The sequence below is a fragment of the Camellia sinensis genome, chromosome 2 (assembly GCF_055761805.1).
Source record: "Camellia sinensis isolate YWXY chromosome 2, ASM5576180v1, whole genome shotgun sequence".
In the NCBI taxonomy this organism is placed as follows: Eukaryota; Viridiplantae; Streptophyta; class Magnoliopsida; order Ericales; family Theaceae; genus Camellia; species Camellia sinensis.
In genome coordinates this window covers 45,359,182-45,368,893 of record NC_138962.1, presented here as the reverse complement: position 1 = coordinate 45,368,893, position 9,712 = coordinate 45,359,182, and the positions used below count along the sequence as shown (strand labels likewise).

General features: G+C 33.6%; 1 non-coding gene across 1 annotated transcript; it reads left to right on the top strand.

Moving 5' to 3' along the window:
- Window positions 1-205: 205 nt before the first annotated feature.
- Window positions 206-7,306, top strand: LOC114314492 (uncharacterized). Its single transcript, XR_014360903.1, has 12 exons — window positions 206-404; window positions 500-596; window positions 920-1,003; window positions 1,439-1,512; window positions 2,638-3,694; window positions 3,781-3,838; window positions 3,938-3,963; window positions 4,064-4,299; window positions 4,376-4,634; window positions 6,280-6,457; window positions 6,543-6,698; window positions 6,811-7,306. It is a non-coding gene; the product is annotated as an uncharacterized LOC114314492 (transcript).
- The last annotated feature ends 2,406 nt before the right edge of the window (window positions 7,307-9,712 follow it).

Below are 9,712 nucleotides of genomic sequence, written 5' to 3'. Positions count from 1 at the left end.
GGCATTCAATTATGACAATGAAGGCTGCCAAGGGTAAGGGGGCACCAATCAGGGTCCCAAAGGAGGCGTTGAAGCCAGTTGATGACGGGTTTGCTAAGTTTGTGTAACATTTTGGTGGTTGTAGTTGCATCTTTGTGGGTTTTTTTTTGTTTGTTTTGTTTTTGGTGTTTACATTAATGTGAATGACTCTGTTTAATAAACTTCTTATCCAATTTTTGGGGCTGCAAAAAATAAACTTTGTCAGCCTCTGACCAGTAAGCAAGTGAAACTCTACTATCCTTGCATTACCCACTTCAAATTAATCAAACTAAAAGCAAGTCAAGAGCAGCTTCTTAGAGTCAGACATGGCAGTTTCATCACTCTCAATGACCTTGGCCCCATCATCATCATCCTCCTCCAATAGGGTCAGCCTAATTGCTCTATATGTGAATTTCATTCAATATAAATATATGTATGTGAATTTGATATATAATTATATACAATGTTTCACAATTTTCAGTTCAATGTGCCCCATTCATACAGTTGAACTAGGGTTACTGCAATTTTTCCACAAAACATTATCACATGTTCAGGAGACACAACTTATGATGAAGACAGTAAGATTACCACTCTTTATCTCTTCACTTTTTCTTCTCCCTACAAATCCCTTCACATATCCAATATCCAAACATAGCTCAAGTATTTTACTTCTTGTTTTGTATGAGTGACATGGGATTTGCTTATATGTCTTTGATGTAATAATGATTTCTTGAAGAATTTACTTCATAACAAATTCTTCTGGTCTTGTGAATTCTGAAATTAGGGCTGTAAATTTGATGCAAAATTGCTGGTTATGCCAAAGGTGGAATGTATAAACTAACTTCTTGTGAGATATGATTGTTTTGATTCTTGCTTTGGATTATATAATGGTAAATTTCAGGAAATTCTAAGAGAAGGGCAATACTGTTGGGAGTAGGAGCATTAGCTTTGAGTTCATGCCCTGCAAGTTCACTCTTTGCTGAAGGTATGATGGTTTTTTAATTTTTTTTCCTTTTTTTTTTTTTGTCAATTTGTAGGATATCATTTACAAACAGGACATTCATTCAACTATGAAAAAAAAAAAGTCCAACACATTGTCATATGCACATAACAAAGCCAACAACACAGGAAAGACAATTGGAGAGTCGAATGCTTGACCCCCCTAGCCTTGTTGAGAGAGAGAGAGAGAGTGCTTTATTCTCCCTTCAAATCATAAACTACCCATCCAATTAGTTTGAATTGAGATGGAGGTGTTTGTGTTAATGCATTTCTCCAAGCTCTTATGATTACATTATTTTCATGAAGAATGGCATTTCGCTTATGTTATCTTACAATCCTATGCATAATTTTTGTTTTTTAGAAATACTACATCAATGTGTGCTAATTGGGCCTTTTTTTTTTTCTTTTTTTTTCTGCATAGAAATACCACAAAACTATGAAGCTTTTGTCAACAAATCAGATGGCTATTCATACTATTACCCCTCAGATTGGAGGGTAAGTTACATGTTTACTAATCAGATTGGAGGGTAAATGTATTTGACATGCAAGAGGTTTGCAACATTTCACCCACCCTGCTTTAACTAAACCAAGAAAATTAGACGTCATTTAGAGCTCCAAATATGTATCTTATGACATTTTATCGAATGCAGCGAACAATTGATGGGAAAAACTATTATACCTTTGAGTATGCACTTACATCTCCAAACTTTTCTCGAGCAGCTTTTGCAACCATAGCAATTGGAAATGGTACGGTTAATGCATCAGATGATGATATCACTTTCTTGGTTTTAATCTATAACTCCCAAATTATTATATGCTTCTAGTTTAGTAACTTTTCGCTAATGATGAATTTCAATTATAAACTTGCATTTACCATCCAACTCAAAATATTCTCTGATCGTCCGAGATTATTGTATTGTAGTGTGTAACACCTTGCTGATAGGGTTGGTGATGTTAGTGGGCAACAAAAAAAATGTGATTTTTTTATTAATAATATAGATAACCAAATCTGGGAATTTTGGTTTAATTCTCACATACCAAGTGAATTGTTAGGTGGCTTGTTAGTTTTTAATTCTAATAACGTTCAATTCTGGGAATTTTGGATAGGGAGACACGCTAATCGTGGGAGCAAATGAAAGACGGTGGAGACGAGTGAGAAACCAGCTCAAAGTGGTGGCAGACTCTTTCAAAGTGCTCGACATCTGAAATGGGCATATTATTGAGTTGCAGACTCATTTTAGCTGTTGTAAGAACCTAGATGTAATTTCTTCTGTCTATTGCTCTCGTACACGCACTTGAGTTACCTTTGATATGAGTCAGGAACGCACATCACACTGTATATGTTGACACTAGAAAGTTTAGCACTTCTTTATTTGTTTATGTATGTTCTGGTGGAAAAGCTCATTTAAGACATGATTAAACAACCATATAAAAGAAATGTTATGTCGATAAAATTGTTTACAATAGAGGTAAGAATTACTAGAAAATGATAGGTGGACAATAAAAATGGAAAATTCTTTATAAGCTGTGTTTGAAGGGCAATTGTGATCTGTTAATAATTTTTCCAGATATTGATCCATTGGTAGAATTCATTTATTTTTTATTTTGTTTCGAGGATAGAGAACCTCTATGTATTGCACTACTTTCTGCTTACATCAGATGGGTGCTCTTAATGATCATCTTCTTCCTTTTAATGAAGAGCCTTCAGTAAATGATTCCACTTTAAAGAGCAAAGGATCAACTTCAAGTGCAGGTATCTTTTATATTTAAATTTACATTTTGACAAAAGTGATTATATTCTAGGTGCTTCATAACTTTAGAAACTTGGGCCTTCTTTGAAAATCTCATTTTCATTTGCTTAGGAGTCATAATTTAAGCCTAAATAGAATAAATTTGACAATTTTTGCAACTGAAGAACCCTAGGGATTATAGATGATATACGAAAGTACAACTGAATTCTTTTCTAGAATTCAAGCTTGATGTCGTTCTTTCTGCATCATAGTAATTACTATGTGCATCACATATCACTTCATTTTACATATCCACCACTAATGACATGGCTTGTAAAATCGAGCACTGACATGCACTAGTATGTCAAAATCTGACTCTAGTAGATAGTTGAGCAGTAATAGAAAAAATCTAGTGAGATGTTAGTGCTGTGCAAAATGTTAGTGCTTTCCGAAGAAGGTAGGGCCATTGTTTGTTTAGTTATGTGTTGCTCATAATATTATATATGTGAACTCTCATTAACTAATTTGTTAAATGTATGTGTTTATCAGAATCTCCAAATACTTCTTGCCTGGAGTGTCTCTCAGAATCTCCAAATACTTCTCAGGCTTCATTATCCGCTCTATGCTATTGCTTTTATATATACTTATTTCTAACAACTTATGTAATTGGGCAGATACACCTCAGGTATTATCTCATGTCTCATTTTATTTTGGTAATTGACAATGGGAGGTGCATTGAGCACGGGTGATGCACCCAAAGATAATATAACAGAGACAAAGTTGATCTCTTTTGAGGCATGTGGTATGTATGACGTAGTTGATCTCTCATTGTCACCAACTTTTGAATGATGTAGCTGCAGGACTGTGTTATGACTGCCCTGGAGAAGAAGACTGTCATTTTAGTGACTTATCAAGTGGAATTTCTCTCCCAGGTTAACAAAATTCTGGTAATGAAATACTTTGAATTGCCACTCTTGTATTTACATACTAGCTTTCAATTCATTGCATAGAATAAATTGTTTTTTTTCCCTAGGTTATAGAAGGTGGAGAAATTACTCAATCCGGAAGCTATAAAGAACTGTTGATGATCGGTACAACATTTGAACAGCTTGTGAATGCTCACAAAAGTTCAATTCCAGTCTTGGCTAATATATATGTATGCCTTGTCTTTGTGTAAATTTATTCTGTAGGGACCTTGCTCGTAACCAGCTTATTGGTGAGATACCGAGGTTAATCTATTGGAATGAAGTATTACAATATCTGTAAGTACTACATCAATTACGGTTTAACAACTGATAGATAAAATCCAATTTCAGGATACTATAATTACGAAGGCTCCAAAGAAACCCTCGTTGGTGTTGAGAATGATTGTCTTGACATTTGCAATGCTATGTGGTCTTTATATCTGCTCAATCTGTCTAAAGCAAATCAGTACCCGCACAAATTTTGGATTGCTAAATGTTCAAGTGATCCAAAGACCGTGTGAGCCACCTATTATAGAAACATGGGAAAAACTTTATGTGCATTATCCGCAACCCAAAACTTTTAGCAGGTAAGGCATTAATTATTGTCATTCTGAGTCTATATTTCATATCAATGTACTGATATATGGTGATGTGAATAATTAGGGATGAGTGTAAATGCAACCCGGTGAGATATTTTGCCATAATCTCTACTCAGAGATCCGGGAGTGGATGGTTTGAGACATTATTAAATAGTCATATAAACATAAGCTCCAATGGAGAGATTTTCTCTGTAAAAGTCCGGAGGAGTAATATCTCAACAATAGTCGAAACTTTGGATAAAATCTACAATCTTGACTGGTTGACCAGTGCTTCCAAGAATGAGTGCACCGCTGCAGTTGGCTTGAAATGGATGCTTAATCAGGTGAGTGATGCCTTGGTGGAATTATTCAACTTTTTCCTGTCTTACAAATTAGTTTATCAATTTTTCCATATGAGATAACTTGCCATCAATTTAGTAGTTATTATAGGTATGTCTACCATAGCTGAAGTGTGTAAGTCTCAATAATCAGATCTCTCCTCATTCTTGGGTTGCTTAAGAGTTGATACAAACTCTGAACATGATGATTGTTTGATTTTATAGTTTTGTCAACTGTTCCACGCTACACTGACAAAAGCACCCTAGATTAATTATCATATAAATATTTTTATATATGTCAAACTAGGCTTAGATTGGAAGATTGAATTATCTTGACAAGCAATTAAGCTTTTCAGGTGTGAGTTTGTTAGGCAACCTGCTGTAATCTTCTAATTATTGCATAGAACAATTACATAATGTTGAGTATAATCACAGATATTCCACACACTATTGGTAAATAGGGTGTTTCTTTATGAGAACAAACAAATATAATCCTCATGCACTCTTATACATGAATAGAGGGTTGTGACAATAATGGAGGTTAATATTTCCTCCAAGATGAATGACTAGGACAAATAGGAGAAAGACAGGAGTTGCACCACTCTAAACGTAATGACCAAAGAGATTGAGGTGGTGTTATAGATCCATCGAATAAAATCCTAATTAATTCAATGCGCATCTATTGACATGGGAGGTTTCAAATTATTAATATTACTTATTTCTTTGTTTTAAATAAAAGAGCTACAGAGTGTAGGAGGAAGAAAAGTAATGGGGAAAAGGACTTCCTCTGGATGAACAAACAGAGGCACTTCTCAAATGTTCTAATTACAAAGTAAATTTTACCTGATGTACTAAAATAAAGTAATCGCATGTGTCTTGACCGAGAATTAGCCCCCAAATTTTCCAATCCTGGTTCCAATAAACATACAATCTAATTTTTCTGGCAAAGTCAAAATTTCTGTAATTCTGCTCGATGACGTATGTTCTAAATCATTCTGTGGACTTATTCCTCTAAAACTGTATTTTCTAAACTTATTAAAACATCGCTGTCAACAATCTCTCCCCAGAATTGTTTGTGCAACTTATAGCGACAGTTAGTTCAATGCCTTGACTTTAGGATTGGTTGACGGAGTCTATACATTGCATCCAAATTGAAAAAGCTAAGCTCAATTTAGCTAAAACACCCCCCATATACTTGTCCCATTTCAGATGTGTTGATTTTATGCTGCAATCAGACTTGGAGTTGATAAACCTTCTTGTGGATCAAGTTATTACTACTCAATTGTGAGGTCCATGGTCTTCTTTTAAATGTGCTGAATATAGTATGAGTTTCAAACTTTCATAATTTCTTTTTGGCAAATGATTAAACTGTTATTTTGCAACAGATTAAACAGAAGATTGATAACATTGTAATTTTCATTTTGCAGAATTTTACCTGTTAAAAAAACATGTTTTCCGCTAAATTTTCCATCTTTCTGACACGGACAACCTTGAAATTATGCAATTTGACCACACTCATTACTTACTGATGTTATTAATAATGTGTATGAACTTATAATTCAGTTTTGTAATGTTAATTTCCTCTGTTGCATGCATGTTGAATTGATGTAACCACAGTACGATTTCCTTATTTTTTTTATTTTAAATGCAGGGTTTAATGCAGCATCATGAAGAAATTGTAGAATATTTCAATACCAAGGGCGTTTCATTGATTTTTCTCTTCAGAAGAAATCTTCTGCGCAGGATGATTTCAATTCTTTCAAACTCTTACGATCAAAATGCTAAGCCACTGAACGGAACACAAATCTCATGTGCATTCATCCCATGAGGTCTCTCTCTCTCACAAGTCATTCTCTCTCCCCCTCTCTCTCCCTCTCCTTCTCTCTGTGTCATGAATAAGTGATACTGTTTCAGGCAGAAATACTTGCAAGTTATAAACCTACAATCGATACAACACTGCTGATCCGCAATCTGAGGCAAGTAGAGGAAATGACTGCCAAAGCTTTAGAATACTTCAAGAGCACCCAACACATTATCCTATACTACGAGGACATAATAAAAAATTCCACCGTAAGACATTTCATCGTCTTATAAAACAGTTGATCCTAAAAAGATGCCAATTTTTATTTTTATTTTTCTTTCTGTTTCCATACAAAAGTACTGTTTTCCATGTATTTTGCAGAAATTGAAGGATGTCCAAGATTTTCTGAGGGTTCCACAGAGGGATCTGAAGAGTCAGCAAGTGAAGATACACAAAGGTTCATTGTCCCAACACATTGAGAACTGGGATGATATCCAGAGAGCACTCTACGGAACGCCATATGAAAGCTTCCTCCATTCAGATTATAACATGTAAAACTTGCGTGCGCCCAGAGACACCAGAGACACCTGGTAGATCTAGTATGGATGTGGATAATGATCCATTTTTTCATTTTTTGGAAGCAAATTATTTTACAAAAGCTTTTGTAATACAAGTTGGTCTAGTTGATAAGAACAAGGCTATGTGTGACTTTTGGCTGGTGTTGATTTTTGCTGCCATAGGACTGCTGATTTTTTGGTTGAGAATTATGAATTTAATTTTTGAATATGTTATTTTGTGGGTAATGATGATTGGATATTAAATTGAATAGGAAAGTGAATTAATGCTGCATTTATAATTTGAATGGGAGTTATTATTTCATATTACGGCTATTCAATTTTATTATAGGTATTTTTTTAGTTTAATCACATAAAATTAGCATAATTTCAAAAAAAAAAAAGAGGATTTCACGGCGTTTTTAAAACGCCACCTAAACTCCAAAAGGTCAACGGCCAATTTTTTTTAAAAAGATATGACGGCGTTTTGAAAACGTCGCTAAAATCATAGTGACGTCATGGTAGGGACATTTCACGGCGTTTCTAAAAACGCCGCCTATTCTAATATCGCGACGTTTTTAAAACGTCGTAAAGATACAGCGACGGCCGCAGCTTCGACGTTTGGTACTAAACGTCGCAAAAGGAATTAGCGGCGTTTTTGAAAGATATAGCGGCGTTTCAAACGCCACTAAAAATCTGTTTTCCAGCAGTGAATGGAGCATAAGAAAACTTTTAAGACTAAATGGTTCAACTTTTCAGAAACTAGGACTTATGGGTAAATTTTCCTTCTTTTAAATATCTTCCATCGTTAACAAACGATTGGAAAACTCATCCAAAGTAATCTATACCTAAAGTCATATAAACTAGAATAATGCTAACTAAAACTTGTAATAATTGTAACATTTTGAATTTTTCGATGTGGGATTTAACACCACAACGGTGTGACTTTTATCTGGTAGGTCCGTCCGTTCGTTTATTTATTTATTTTTTGAATTACTTGTAAATTAACGACAATGCTACGTAACTTAAATTTTGTGACTCAAAAGTGGTTCAAATGGCCAAAACGACGTCGTTTTGAGTACAGAACAACATAAAAATGGCCAAAACGACGTCGTTTTGGCCATTTGAGCCACTTTTGAGCTATAAAATTTGAGTTACGAGACATTTTCCGTAAATTAAATCACAGTTCTCCGCATGTTCAATAGATTACAGGTAGAGCCGGCCTGACTATTTGAGTTTCAAGGCAAAAAGAGTAGTCAAGTCTTTTGTAACTTTCTCTACATTGTAGATGGTAATTAACGATACGGTAAAAATCGAATAATTTAGATGTCAGGTTGATATTATTAAAAGGATAATGGTTAAATGAATTTTTTTAGTAACAATTTATAGAATAGAATAATTTTTTTTAGATTGGATTTTTCTCATGTTAGAATCTCAACATAACCGAATTTGAGAGGTCTGTAGAGCCCAATACGGGTCTCGTTTCGATGATCTAAACAGTATATTTTGTGAAGCCCACAATGTATATTATTCATGAAAAAAATTTAGTTCGATCCAACTATCATAATTTTTTCATTTATAGCTTGTCTCCAAAAAAATAGACGACAAATATATTTTTGAAATAAACCATTCATTTTTTTAAACACAAATATTGATAATTAAAATCATAATTTTTTTTACCTTTTTGAATTTTTTTTTTCCTGCACCTCACTGATATGTAATTCTCCCTATTTTGTTTTGTATATATAGAGAATTCGTCCAAGTAAATATTTCATATTTGTTTTTTTAATATGGTTCAAATTCATTTTATATGAGTTTCATAATAGATAAATTTAGCCAAAACGCTCCATTAGACCCTTATTTAGTGAAAAAGACATCCTAATTTATTTTACTTCATAAATCTCCTTAGGAGAAAACATATAATTAAGAATGGATCTTTTTTTTCTTCATTAATATTGCCAGAGTAATATATTACTATGAATCAGAGTAATATGTTACTGTAAGACAAAGTTACATGTTACTGTCAAATAAAGTAACATGTTATTATCAAACATAGTAACATGTTACTGTTTACATCAATTTCAAAGATAATAATATTTTTTATTTTATTTTATTTTTAAGAATTTCATAGCCAACATAGATCTTATTTGATAGATCTTGATGAGAGAATTCTAAAAATACTAATTTTATTAAAAAATCGACATCTACATCAAAAGTTATATTATTTTAAAATTTAATATTTTGGTAATAGTGGTATATGTTGGATTTTTCAAAAAAAAAAATTTATGCTTATTCTTAATGCCTTAAAATTTATTATGAGGGGATTTTGATTAAATCTCCTTTTCTTTTCTTTTTTTTGATCAACAAAATAAAAGGAACTTTGTTGATGAAACAAAAGACTATTACATCAAATAAAAGAAAAAGAGGATGGGTGCAAAAAGCATCATGACGACTCAAATCAATCCCAACTAGGTTGGCATTGATAAGATCGTTCAATCATATGCTAGCACACCATCAAGTGTTGGTGAGGAACCAACCCAAAACACCAAAACTAACCTCACCCAAGTACAGAACTAAGCAAACTAATACAAAAGTCCAACCCAAACTACCAACCATCAAGAAACCAGAACGACAACTAAAAAACACCAATCTGTAGCATCCAACTCCAAAAGATCATTATCCACACAGATCAGCAGCATACCATATCAGCAAGATCTGAAAAACCACAA